This window comes from Carcharhinus amblyrhynchos, chromosome 21 (assembly GCF_965287045.1).
Source record: "Carcharhinus amblyrhynchos chromosome 21, sCarAmb.v2.hapA, whole genome shotgun sequence".
In the NCBI taxonomy this organism is placed as follows: domain Eukaryota; kingdom Metazoa; phylum Chordata; class Chondrichthyes; order Carcharhiniformes; family Carcharhinidae; genus Carcharhinus; species Carcharhinus amblyrhynchos.
Window position 1 is genome coordinate 2,648,879 of NC_137344.1, and position 14,802 is coordinate 2,663,680.

At 45.4% G+C, this 14,802-nt stretch overlaps 1 protein-coding gene across 1 annotated transcript in view; it reads right to left on the reverse strand.

Moving 5' to 3' along the window:
• Window positions 1-14,802, reverse strand: part of LOC145356556 (ran GTPase-activating protein 1-like) — a 389,212-nt gene that overhangs the window by 40,340 nt on the left and 334,070 nt on the right. The window lies entirely within an intron of this gene.

Here is a 14,802-nt window from a genome sequence, read left to right on the forward strand (position 1 = left end):
TTATGTTCTCTACTCATCTTGCATGATTATGCAAGACAATTTATACTCAGATCAGATCTAAGCTCTGCAGTCCTGCCACATCCAACCATGAATGATGGTGGACAATTAAACAACTCACTGGAGGAGGAGGCTCCACAGATATCCCCATCCTCAATGATGGAGGAGCCCAGCACACCAGTATAAAAGATAAGGCTGAAGTATTTGCTGCAATCTCTAGCCAGAAGTGCCGTGTGGATGATCCATCTCAGCTTCCTTCGGTGGTTCCCAGTATCACAGATGTCAGTCTCCAGCCAATTCGATTCACTCCACATGATGTCAAAAAACTACTGAAGGTGCTGGAAACTGCAAAGAGAATGGGCCCTGATAACATTCCAGCAATAGAGCAAAAGACATTGCCCCAGAACTTCCCATGCCCCATCTAAGATGTTCTAGTACAGCTACAACACTGGCATCAACCCGGCAATGTGGAAAATTGCCCAGGTGTGCCCTGAACACAGGAAAGAGGACAAATCCAACCTGGCCAATTACTGCCCCATTAGTCAACACTTGCTCATCAATAAAGTGTTGGAAGGGGTTGTCAATAATACTCTCAAATGACACTCACTCAGCAACAACCTGCTCAGTGACGCTGCTCAGTTTGGGTTCTGATGTGGGTATGCCGGCGTTGGACTGGCGTAAACACAGTAAAAAGTCTGACAACACCAGGTTTAAGTCCAACCGATTTATTTGATAATACTCACAAGCTTTCGAGGGGACTGCCTCTTCGTCAGGTGAATGGAGAGTTCTGGCCTCAGACAGAGCATATAAAGCACAGACAGTTTAGAGATTACTGTGCTTTATATGCTCTGTCTGAGGCCAGAACTCTCCATTCACCTGACGAAGAGGCAGTCCCCTCGAAAGCTTGTGAGTATTATCAAATAAATCGGTTGGACTTAAACCTGGTGTTGTCAGACTTTTTACTCAGTTTGGGTTCTGCCAGGGTTACTCTGCTCCAGGTTAGAGGCTGGGAATCCTGTGGTGAGTAACTCACCTCCTGGGTCTCCGAAGCCTGTTCACCATCTATAAATCACGTGTCAGGAGTGTGATGGAATACTCCCCGCTTGCCTGGATGGGTGCAGCTCCAACAACACTCAAGAAGCTCAACACCATCCAGAACAAAGCAGCCCAATTGATTGGTTTCCCCTTCCACAAATATTCAATCCCTCCACGTGTGCCATCTATCATCTACAAGAAGCAATGCAGGAATTCACCAAGATTCCTTCAGCTGATCTTCCAAACTCACGACCATCAAGAAGGACAAGAGTAGCAGATACCTAGGCATACCGCCAACAGGTGGATCTCCTCCAAGCTATTCACCATCCTGCCTTGGGAATATGTTGCCATTCCTTTACTGTCGCTGGGTCAAAATCCTGGAACTCCCTCCCTAACAGCACTGTGGGTGTACCTACACATCAGGGACTGCAGCGGTTCAACAAGGCAGCTCACCACAACCTTCCCCAGGGCAATGAGTGTTGGATAGTAAATGCTGGTCTAACCAGTGACACCCATATTCCATCAATCAATAAAAAGAAACTCAGTACAATCAATATTCACCACTATCCCACACGTCACACTGGGAGTGCTACGGTGGGGTATGGGGAAGGGGATGCAAGAGGTAAATTTCCTGTTTAGGTCACCTTGACAGTCATTCCAAAATAGAGAGGGAAACATTGCTGGAGGCAGCCTATGGCTTAATCTTAGGGTGTTCCATATACTGTGCTTCACTCTGAACTTGGGGCAACATGAGAGAGGGAGATGAGAGAGGGAGACAGCATTGCACTTTAACAATTGCTCAGTTTTCCACAGCCAGAGACAGGTATTCCACATTTATTAATGTGTCCACCCAACCAGTGGCCCATTAAACGTGGCAGCAATGCCGCACCTAAATATAACATTTTCAGCAAATAATATTGACTATGGCTGGCCATTCATGTGTATCATTCTGTTCCTGCAATTGTACTTAGACAGCATGGTGGCACTGTGATTAGCACTGCTGCCTCACAGCACCAGGGACCTGGGTTCAATTCCAGGCTTCTGTCACTGTCTGTGTGGAGTTTGCAATTCTCCCCGTGTCTGTGTGGGTTTTCTCCTGGTGCTCCAGTTTCCTCCCACAGTCTTATATAGGGTAAATATGTGGGGATAGAGCCTGGGTGGGACTGTGGTCAGTGCAGATTTGATGGGCTGAATGGCCTCCTTCTGCAGTGTAGGCATTTTATGAGTTTTATGAATACCTGAACCCATTGCCTTTTCTTTTCCTGGACAGCACTGGGGAAAGTCAGGGTAATGGGAAACAGATGCCCGACACCATTATGGGGACTGAAGATGGTTTATCAGTTGAGACATCAGTAGTTTCTAAATGTAGTCATTATTTTAAAGGAGACTAATGCATGTAAGTCCTTCAAAGTTCCTGCTTCCCAATTTAATTGTTCAGTAAGGAGGAAACTCTCTAAATAGTGAAGCAATTATTAAATTTATGAAACCTCTTCCAGTTTTAGAACCCTCCAGATCTCTTTACTCCTCCAATTCTGACACCCTGCATAACCCCGCTTCCATCGTTCCACCACTAATGGCCATGCACTGAGCTGCTTAGGTTCCAAGCTCTGGAATTCTGTCCCTAAACCTCTCTGCCTCTTTACCTCACTCTCCAAATTTAAGGCACTCCTTAAAGCTGATTTTTTTGACCAAATGTTTGGTTATCTATCCTGATATCTCCTCCATGTCAAGTATTGTTTAACAATGCTCCTGTGAAGTACCCTGGGGCATATTACCATGTTAAAGATGCTCTTCAAATGTAAGTTGTTGGTGTTTACCTCATTCCAATGTGCTATATATTTAAGTTTTTGCATGATTGCTTTAAGAGCTAAGCACATGATTTGATGGTAATGGGCTGTTTCAGAGTCTCCTACATTAGTTTTATTTTCTACTTTATACAGGCAATAGTCTCTGCAATAAATTGTCAGTTTGGATCTACATGCACAAGCCATGGGCAGAATTTTCCGGCCGTTCGCTCTGGCAGGATTTTCTGGTTCTGCTGCAGTGAACGGAGATTTGACTGAGTGCCAAATTCTCCATCCTCGCTGCAGCGGCAGTGGGGAGTGAAAGGCCGATAAGACTGTGCCTCGTATCTTTCTCTTTTTGTTTTAAACCCACAACACCTAACATAGTTAGGACATTACAAAAATAAAATTGGCAACCAGTCAGGATTTTGTTTTGTTGAGAACATTGAGAAAAGACCCCAAATTTAATAAAATATTCTGGGTCCTTATACTCCGAGTATTAGAAGGCTGGGGGAAGATCAACACCAGGATTAAAGACTGAAGTGCCAGTTAAGGAAAACCAGCCGAGGTCAATGGATCTTTTCATGGATGGCCCCTCGCCTGCTCCAATTCCCATGGTGGGCCGGACGGTAAAATCCCAGCCATTGTGTTCCTTACCGGAAATAAAATGGGGAAGAGTTGTCTAAGCTGCAGGGTCTGTGCATGTGTTGCAGTGTTCAGTGGCAGAGCGGGAGAAGCAGCACGCAGCTGAGAAAGGACGGATGCTCTCTGTGTGTTAGACAAAGGCGAGATTCCAGGCAGTATCTGGCATTTTTGAAAAGAAGGGATGCTCTGCTGTAGAGCTGGGGCCATTTGAAAATAAAATACATCAAGTCATTGGTCTCTAGGGTAAAAAAGAAAGTACAGGGAAGACAGTAAAAAATATATACTGAACAGTCTCGAGTCGCTCGTGCCTGCAAAAAAAAATGGTGGGTCAATTAGGAGCCAAGGATCCTTTCAATGAAGAAAATAAATCATGGAATTCCTATGCTGAGCACTTTCAGTAATTTGTAGAACTGAATAAAATTGCCAATCAGTTGCCTGCACCAGCTTTCTCAGTACAATAGGAAGTAAAATCTACAATTTGCTCAGGAACTTGGTTCATCCAGCAAAGCCAAGAATCAAAACTTACGCTGACTTGACAAAGATCCTTGAAGAACATTAATCTCCAAACCCACTCATCAACACAGAACTGTTCAGGTTCCATTGAAGGAATCAAGTGGAAGGTGAAAGCATTGCTCAGTTTGTGGCAATCTTAAAAAGCTGCACAACATTGTGAGTATTTGAGTCATTAGAAGATACTCTTCGAGATTGTCTAGTTTGTGGTCTACAAAATGTGGCTATCCAATGAAGGTTGCTTACTGAACAAGCTTTGACTTTGAAGACAGCAGCAGAAATCAGTGTCAATAGAAATGGCTGTTAAAGAGGCTTCAGAATTCGGTGCAGGAATGAAGATCCACAAGAAGTTAAAGCAGCAATAAACATGTCACAGGTGTGCCCAAAATGGGCTATTCAGTAGAGCAAGGATAGTCAATGCAAGAATATTGACAAAATGGATCACGTACAAAAGCTTGTTGGACTGGGCCACTTCCCCTGAGGAAAATATTCAGAAGAATCTGGGTATCTTTGAGAAGAAAAACAAGATGTATTCTACAAAAATAATTTGCAACATGGGAGGAAGACATTACGACTGTGAAGAAGAGAATATCCATAGATATGATCAAGTGAACACCTTGTCCATGCTGGATGGATCACATTGATTTTGGATATTTCTGAAGATGGGGGTTGATACAGGTACTGCTGTATCTTTAATTCCTGAAGAGTATTTTCCTTTAAGTAAGTATTAGAGATAAGGCCCAATGTTATTAGGGATCAACAAATAAGGACTAAGAGAGAGAAACACAAATCAGTAAGACTTATTTAAAGACCTTATACCAAAATGCACACAGTACTTGAAACAAAGTTGATGAGCTGACAGCACAATAGTGACAAGTGGATCTGACCTGGTGGGGGTTACTGGGAGTTTAATCTCTAAGGATACAAAATATTCTGGAAGGACAGATGATGAGAAGTTAAAGGTGGAGTTGCTCCAGTGGTTAAGGATGCATTCAGGAATGATGTTGACACTGGACGCCAAAATGTTGAGTCAGTCTGGACAGAGATAAAAAGCAAGGAAAGAAACACACTGCTTGTAATTTACAGACCCTTGAACAGTACTTTAGAAATAGGGCATAGTGTCAATCAGGAAATGAGGAGGGTTGTGAAAAGGGTACAGCGGTAATTAGGGGCAGCTTTAACACGCATATTGATTGAATTAATCAACTTGGCAAGGGTAGCCTTGAAGAAGGGTTCACAGAATGTATGAGGGACTCTTTCGTAGAACAGCATGTTATGGATCCAACCAGAGAACTGGCTACTTTAGATCTGGTATTATTGAATGAGGAAGGATTATAGCTCAGGATCAACTCGGAGGGAGCGATCACAGCATGATAGAATTTCAAATCCAGATTGGAAATGAGAGGGCAGAATCACAGGCTCGAGTTTTAGCATTGGGCAAGGGTAATTATGCAGGCCTAAGGAAAGAGTTGGCCCAAGTGGGTTGGGCAAGAGTTTGAAGGGGAGGATGGGAGAAGAACAGTGGCAGTTGTCCAGGGCGATATTAAAGACATCTCAACTAAGGTACATTCCTGAGAGGAAGAGGAATTACAAAAGGGTGAAAAATCATCAATGGTTTAATGAGAAAATTAAGGATAATATAAGGGCATGATCGAGGGCATACAATACCTCAAAAGTTAGTGGCAGGGTGAAGGATTGGGATAACTTCAAATGCCAGCTAAAGGTAACTAAATACAATATCCAAAAAGCTAAAATGAACTCTGAGAGGAAGCTACCTGAAAACATAAACACTGACACCAGAAGTTTCTAGAAGTATATAAAGAGGAAGAGAATAGTGAAAGTAGATGTTGGCTCTTTAGAGGATGGAAATGGTGGAGTAATAATGGAAAAGTCGGAGATGGCAGAGGCACTAAACCAATACTTTGTCTCGGTCTTCACAGTAGAAGAGAATAACTGCAACTAATACCATGAAACTTGGTGAAATTACTCCAATCAGGAAGAAGGTACTCAGTTACTGAAGGGTTTAAAAGTAGATATGTTCCCAGGACCTGATGGCCTCCACCCTCGGGTGTCAAAGGAAGTAACGGCAGAGACAGTGGATGCACTAGTTATGATATTCTAAAATTCCCTGGATTTTGGAAAGGTACCGGTGGACTGGAAATATACGAATATCACGCCCCTATTCAAGAAAGGAGAGAGAGACAAAAAGTAGGAAACTACAGACCAGTCAGCTTGCCCTCTGTGGTGGGAAAGTTGCTGGAGTCAATCATTCAGGAGGAGGTGATGGAGTATCTGGAAAAGCAAAGCTCAATTCAGCAGCGTCAACATGGCTTTGTGAAGGGCAAGTCTTGTTTGACAAACCTGCGAGAGTTCTTTGATGATATAACCAGCAAGATAGATAACAGGGATCCTGTGGATGTGATCTATCTGGACTTCCGGAAAGCATTTGATAAGGTGCCACACAAGAGACTGATCCAGAAGATTATATCCCAAGGGGTTGGAGGTAGAGTAGTGTCTTGGATTGAGGATTGTCAGACTGGTAAAAAGCACAAGGTTGGGATAAATGGGTCCTTCTCCAGTTACAGAGTCATAAAGTCATCGCGTTACAGAATGGAAACAAGCCCTTCGCCCAAATTGTCCATGCTGCCCATGAAGCTAGTCCCAATGCCCTCGTTTGGCCCATATCCCTCTATACCCACCTTACCCATGTAACTGTCTAAATGCTTTTTAAAAGACAAATTGTACCCACCTCTACTATTACCTCTGGCAGCTTGTTCCAGACACTCACAACCTTCTGTGTGAAACAATTGCCCCTTTGGACCCTTTTGTATCTCTCTCCTCTCATCTTAAACCTATGCCCTCTAGGTTTAGACTCCACTAACTTTGGGAAATAATGTTGACTATCTACCTTATCTATGATCCTCATTATTTTATAGGCCTCTATAAGATTTCCTTTAAGCCTCCTACGCTCCAAAGAAAAAGGTCTCGTCTATCCAGCCTCTCCTTATAACTCAAACCATCAAGCTGGATCGCATTCTCAGAAATCTTTTCTGCACGCTTTCTAGTTTAATGATATCTTTTCTATAATAGGGTGACCAGAATTGCACACAGTATTCCAAGTGTGGCCTTACCAATGTCTTGTCCTGCGAGCACCGGTAAAAGCGTTTTTCTTGGCAGCTGAAGATGGGTCGTTCTGACAGGCCCGATGAAGACTGTGCTTTTCCACAGTCCAGAATAAACTGCGTAAAATGCAGGATGCCTGGTTGAGCGCTAAGGCAGACGAAATACAGGGATATGCTGAAATGGTTCTATGAAGCCCTCAACACTCTCTATGGACCTCAATCTCTCTGGAGTTCCCCTCTCCTGAGTACAGATGGTAAAACTCTCATTACAGAGAGGGCTCAGATCCTGCAGAGATGGGCTGAATACTTTGAAGCCATCACCAACCATCATCTATTAACGATGAGGCAATAGACAGGTTCCCCAGGTTGATATCAACAGCGCCATGGATGACCCACTGGTAGTAGCTGAAGTCACGAAAGCTGTCAGCCAGCTATCCAGTGGCAAAGCCCCAGGGGCAGATGCCATACCCACAGGGATCTATAAAGCTGCTGGTCCTGCACTTATCAAGAAGCTAACCGAGTTGTTCCAGTCCTTTTGGAAGCAAGGATCCATTCCTCAGGTACTTAAAGATGCTTCCATCGTACACCTCTACAAGAGGAAGGGCAATCGGCAAGTATGCGACAACCACCAAGGAATCTCACTGCTCTCCATCACAGGAAAAACCCTCGCAAGAGTCCTGCTAAATCGTCTGGTCACTCTATCTGGAGCTGGGCCTGTTTCCAGAGTCAGTGTGGCTTCTGCAAAGGTCATGGGACTACTGATATGATTTTTGCTGTGCGCCAACTTCAGGAGAAGTGTCAGGAGCAGAATCGCGAGCTCTACACAACCTTTGTTGACCTCGCGAAAGCCTTCGATGCTATAAGCCGACAAGGCCTGTGGAGGATCATGTCAAAGTTCGGCTGCCCCCAAATTCATTCAGTTCCATGATGGCCAGAGTACTGGATAGTGGAGAATCCTCTGAGGCATTCCCAGTCACCAATGGCGTCAAACAGGGCTGTGTGCTCACACCCACACTGTTCAGCATATATTTACTGCCATGCTGAATGATGCCTTCCAGGACAGTGTTGCTGGAATTTGTCTCAAGTACAGAGTGGATGGGAAGCTTTTCAACCCGAGGAGACTTCAAGCTATTACCAAAGTGAAGGAGACTGCTCTGAGAGACTTCCTCTTTGCCGATGACTGCGCCCTGTATACTGGCTCAGAGCCAGGGATGCAAGTCAGTGTGGACAAATTTTCCACGGCTTGTGACAACTTTGGACTCACCATCAACATTAAAAAGACCGAAGTCATGCACCAGCCTGCTCCTCATGCACCGTACACAGAACCCATAATCACGATCAAAGGGGAGAAACTACAGGCAGTGGACCAGTTCACTTATCTTGGCAGCACCCTCTCCCAAGCAGTGACTATTGATGCAGAAGTTAACTGCAGAATAGCAAAGGCCAGTTCTGCTTTTGGTAGTCTGCGCTCCACTGTATGGGAATGTTGAGAAATCAGCCCAGCAACAAAACTGAAGGTCTACAGTGCTGTGGTACTATATGCCTGTATGCCTGTGAAACATGGACTGTGTATCGAAGGCATGCAAGACAGCTCAATCATTTCCATATGACTTGTCTTCGCAGAATATTACGCATCCGATGGCAAGACAAAGTGCCAGACACTGGAGTTCTCTCTAGAGCAAGTCTATCATCAGTCCACACACTGCTGATGAGAGTGCAGACCAGGTGGGCAGGTCATGTCATCCGTATGTCAGACGAGTGCACACCAAGCAGCTCCTTCTTTGGGGAACTCTCTGCTGGAAGACGCTCGCATGGAGGGCAGAAGAAACATTTCAAAGACACACTCGAAGCCTCCCTGAAGTTGCCTGACATTGACACGACCACCTGGGACACACTGGCACAAAACTGCCCTACCTGGCACTGCCTCATCCACAAAGGCTGTAAAGCTCACGAAGCAAGGTGTATTGCTGGAGCACAACTTAATCGCAAGCTGCACAAGCCCAGAGCCACCAGCGCAACAACTATAGTGTCTACACAAGCCTGTCCAGAATGTGCCAGGACAGCTGGAGTATTATGTGCAGTTCTGGTGTGCACATTCTGGAAGAATGTGATCACACTGGAGTGGGTGCAGAGAAGATTCACCAGGATGCTGCCTGGAATGGAACATTTAAGTTATGAAGACAGGTTGTTTTCTCTGGAGCAGAGAAGTCTGAGGGGCGACCTGATTGAGGTGTTCAAGATTATTCGGGACATGGGCAGAGTGGATAAGGAGCAGCTGTTCCCCTTAGTTGAAGGGTCAGTTACAAGGGGACACAAGTTAAAAGTGAGGGGTGGGAGCTTTAGAGGGCATTTGAGGAAAAGCTTTTTTACCCAAAGGGTGGTGATGGTCTGGAATGCACTGCCTGGGAGGGTGGTGGGGGCGGGATGCCTCACATCCTTTAAAAATTACTTGGATGAGCACTTGGCACATCATAACATTCAGGGCTAGGGGCCCAGTGCTGGCAAGTGGGATTAGGTGGGCAGGTCAGCGCATTTCATGTGTTGGTGCAGACTCGATGGGCTGAAGGGCCTCTTCAGCACTATCGTATTCTGTGTTCTGTGAATATTTTACAATGATTAGCTGTTAAATATATACAGCAATATCAATGTAAACACCTGAACATGAACAATCACTCTGACAGAATTCCAAGATGCACAGGCGGACAGCATTCACAGCCATGTCTGTTCTGCCATGCTATAAATTCTATAAAACCATTACCTGATCGACTCCATTGCCATTGCCTTTGCTCCATGACACTTTGGTCCAACAGAACTCTGTTGATCTGTTGAAAACTGCAATTGATTACAATCTTTCACAGTTCAGGGATCCTACTTTGCAGCAGGGTGGTGATGGCGTGCAGTGGGGACAGTGCATTGTTACACAAAGAGCTACTGCGAGACTCTGACTCCTGACTGACTGAAGGCAGCTCGCTACTCTCAGCGACCAGGGTCCTATCAGGATTAGTAAATTTGCTGATGACACCAAAGTCGGAGGTGTGGTAGATTGTGAGGAAGGGTGTCATAGTTTGCAGGGAGACTTAGACAGGTTGCAGAGCTGGGCCGAGAGGTGGCGGATGGAGTTTAATGCGGAGAAGTGTGAGGTAATTCACTTTGGTAGGAATAACAGATGTGTTGAGTATAAGGCTAACGGGAGGACTTTGAATAGTGTGGATGAACAGAGGGATCTAGGTGTATGTGTACATAGATCCCTGAGAGTTGGGAATCAAGTAGATAAGGTTGTTAAGAAGGCATACGGTGTCTTGGCGTTTATTGGTAGGGGGATTGAATTTAGGAGTCGCAGCGTCATGTTGCAACTGTACACAACTCTGGTGCGGCCGCACTTGGAGTATTGTGTGCAGTTCTGGTCCCCACATTACAGGAAGGATGTGGAGGCTTTGGAGAGGGTGCACAGGAGGTTTACCAGGATGTTGCCTGGTATGGAGGGGAGGTCCTATGAGGAGAGACTGAGGGATTTGGGGTTGTTTTCGCTAGAAAGAAGGCGGCTAAGAGGGGATCTTATTGAAACGTATAAGATGATTAGAGGTTTAGATAGGGTGGACAGTGATAGCCTTTTTCCTCGGATGGAGAAAGCTAGCACGAGGGGGCACGGCTTTAAATTAAGGGGGGGTAGTTATAGGACGGATGTCAGGGGTAGGTTCTTTACCCAGAGGGTGGTGAGGGATTGGAATGCCCTGCCTGCTGCAGTTGTAAATGCGCCTAGTTTGGGGACGTTTAAGAGATCCATGGATAGGTTTATGGACGAAAAGGGATTGGTTTAGATTAGTGGGTCATTGTTTTTTAACTGGTCGGCGCAACATCGTGGGCCGAAGGGCCTGTTCTGCGCTGTAATGTTCTATGTTCTATGTTCTATGATGTCACTTGGAGAGTTTCATGTCTCCTGATCCAGGCTTCCCCTTAGTTATCTGTGCTATTGAGGTTCCACATCACTGAAGGCCGATGCACACTGTTCAGAAGGCTCTCACCACTGGGTCACATGTACAGAGAGCAAACATTGACAATGACTGGGTTGAGTGACAGTGCCCTGAGCATTGTGGGGAATGTCCTCATTACCAAGGAGAAATGGATGTGACCGATGCATTTTGTTGCTCTGAGGGGATGCGAGCCAGTGTGCTGGCAACCGTGCAGCGATCAGATGGAGGAGGCTCTGGACTGAGCATCTAGCTCTTTTTTCAACTCAAATGTAGTTGTGTCAGCAGCACTACAAGAAGATCAGGGAGCCATTGAGAGGTTGCAATGAATGAGAGTTTATTTTTAAAGGTGGACTCTATCTACAAGTGACTATCTATCTACTGTGTAACTAGACCTTAACCTTTCTAACCCTGCTGCTACGTCTTGGTGTATTCCCAGGATCCATAGCAGAGATGGAGGCAGTCTGTTGTCTGCCATGACTTTTGTCTGTGATGGCCTTGGCGGGCATTCTCTGGATGGCCAACAGCTGAAGGGCCCTGGCCTGTTTTGGGTTGCTGCTGTGTGGCAATGCCACCTGCCTTGGCTTGCGGGGCTGGAGCTGAAGGGTTCCCAGGAAGACGGGTTTTGGACAGGATGGACACTCCTGCAGACGTTTGGGTGGATTGTCCCGGCCTGTGCACCAGCTTTCTCTTTCACCCAATGGGTGCTCAAGATCCCCTGGCCTCTTCCTTGGGATACAGGGGCAGCTGGCGTCAGTTCGAGAAGCCCACCATCCTCTGACATTGGCACCCCTGGATGTCCACAAGTATCTGCACCATTGAGTGCATGCTATGCAGCACAGAGTTCAGTCCCTCCACCAGTGCAGGACAGAACTCTTGCACCAGGGACCCATAGTGGCTGTCAGCCTCGCTGTGTGTCCTTCACCTGACGAAGAGGCAGTCCCCTCGAAAGCTTGTGAGTATTATCAAATAAATCGGTTGGACTTAAACCTGGTGTTGTCAGACTTTTTACTGTGTTTACGCCAGTCCAACACCGGCATTCCCACGTCCTGGTTGCCTCAGACATTCAGCACAATTACAGTGGACATCCTGGCTTTCACTCTGAGGAGTGTAGCTGACATCCTTTCCTGATGTTCCCAACTTTGCCTTCGTAGGTCCAGCTACTGACTGAGGCTCAGCACGTTCCTGGCCTCCAGCAATCCTCTGAGTACAGGCATCCTGGAAAGTTCTTGCCTCCTTCTGCCATGGATCAGAGAATGCATGGTGCTCACAGTTTGTGATCGCTGAGGCCTCCTTAATACTGAGTTCCACTGAGGAATGTGACCCTGTGCTGCTGGAAGGTGTAGGTGACAGTTGTGATGGCTCTTGTGTCTGGCTAGGGGACATCATTGTTCCATGGCATCCTTCTTGACAGCCATCGTCTGCATTGGACCTTCTACAAGTGGTTGGGGAAGGTCGCTGGAGGCGGGGGAAGCCTTTGAATGGAGTGCCCCACTGACTGAACTGCCCAGCCGGTGGTGTGGTTGGTGATTCGGAGGCTGTGCACCATCTGAAACCAATAAAGAAATTATTTTTTCAAAATCCCTAAAAATACGGCACAAAATCTGGTGGGCTATCGCTGCTTTTACTGCCCACTACCCACTCAGTCAAAATATGGGAAAATTCCATCCTGTTAGCCTTTACATTGAACCAAACACACATTTGAAATCCTTACTGTTTTCTATGCATGAACAAATGGATTTTCTAATATAACATCAGTATGAATGTTTTATGCCAGTGATAACGACTACATTCTCCTCTTTTTCACACCCCAACGCACTGACTCCTAACACATTAACTTACAGCAAAAAATATTTAAGGTGTCCTGGGTCACCCATTTCAGTTTCACTGTCTGCATAATAACTGTACTTCAAAAGTAATTCACTGGATATGAGGCACTGAGAACAGGATAAAACGCTGTATAAATTCAAACTCTTTCTTACTGCCTTTCATTAGTAGAAGTGATATGGCTACTTGTACATGAAGCTATTGGGCAGTTTGCATCTATTCAAAAGTCACATAAAACAGGAATCTTGTGGGTTAGGTGCAGTGAGCCGCCAAATGGAGTTAGGGTGGGTAGACCACCAGCAGCATAGCCTCAGTGGCTTATTTGTACCATTCTACAATTTTGCAGTTGTAGATTGTCTCAAACAGGTTTGGCATGCCTGCAATCGCTGACAAAGAAAACATAAATCTTTTGCAGGTAGTCCAATAATGCCATTGGATAGTTGACATCTTTCAGATTCCATGGAGTGTGAGTGATACGGAGCTTGGTGGGTGGAGAGTAACACAGCCAGCAGTATAATTCTGTTCTCACAACTCCACTCCATTTTCTGTGAATTGTTTTAGGATGTACAATGAGCTGGAGAAACGCATTTTCTTTCTTTCTAAGTACACACCAATTTTCACAAACAATTATTTTTAATTAATCAGTCCTGTACCATTCTAATTGGGAACCAGTCTCAAACCAGAGTTTGGTATAAAGTCACCAGAGTCCTGAATGACCAGAGGCAGTTCTCCCCTTTGATGGGGAGAGCTGGCTGGTGGTGAATTCACCTGAGGGTCACCAGACCTCAGGCAAGAGAAGGTTGAGAATGTGGGACCTTTGTGAATAACCTCAGGCAATACAGGGAATTGAACCCACACTGTTAGCATCACTCTGTATTACAGGCCAGCCATCCAGCCAACTAAGCTATTCCCTGCAATTTCCTCCAGCTCTGTAAACTCCAGAGATCACTGCATTTTTCTGCCTCACACTTTCCACTATCTTTGCCTTACTTCAGCTACTGAGACAGCCTGAAACTCCTCCTCAATTCTCTCTGCTTTTCCATTTCTCTCTCATTTTTTAAGACATCCTTTATACCCACCTCTTTGACCCTCCTAGTGTCTCCTCTTTTGGATCAATATCCATTTTATCCTCTTGATTCTGTGAAGCAACTTGGAATGTGTTGTTACATTGAAAGGGCTGAATAAATACAATCTGTTTTTGCTAATCTCCTGAGAGATGATAAACAATCTATTTACATGCATCATTATTCAGAAACAAATATGGGGTTGCAATTTCTTATGAAAACCTTTAAATATGGAGCAGATCCTGCTGCAAATAAAATCTGCCTGCTTTTCTTCCTGCAATCATTTCACCATTCTCATTTACAATCCCCTGTGGATATGTAATACCAAACATCCCAGAATCTGTGTTATCCAGATCAATTTGTGCAGATTAGACAGGGGACCTTATGTGTGAAGGAAGGTGGGTAGGGATGGGGATGGGGATGGGGATGGGGGTGGGGGGTTGGGGGTGGGGGGTTGGGGGTGGGGTGTGTTGGGGTGGTCAGGCGAGGCTTGGTTTATGCAGTGGTTTATTAGTTGCCACAATTCCAACTGGAAAATAGAAATTATTAGCTAATAGGTAAACAATTTCACTCCTTTGCATCCATGATGGGTTTATCCCACTTCCAAATCTCCACCCAAACCCAACACGGAATTCTGGAGAAACCCCTGTACCCAGAGAGTGCTGAGATTGTGGAACTCACTATCGCAGGGAGTGGCTGAAGTGAGAAATTAGCTAGGTAAGAACATCAGGGAGAAAGGAATAGAAGGAAACGTTGATGGATTGGATGGGGTGACAAGAAGGTTGTGTGGAGCATGAGCACCAGCATGGACCAATTGGGCCTGTGCTGGCAATGCTATGTACTCTGTTAC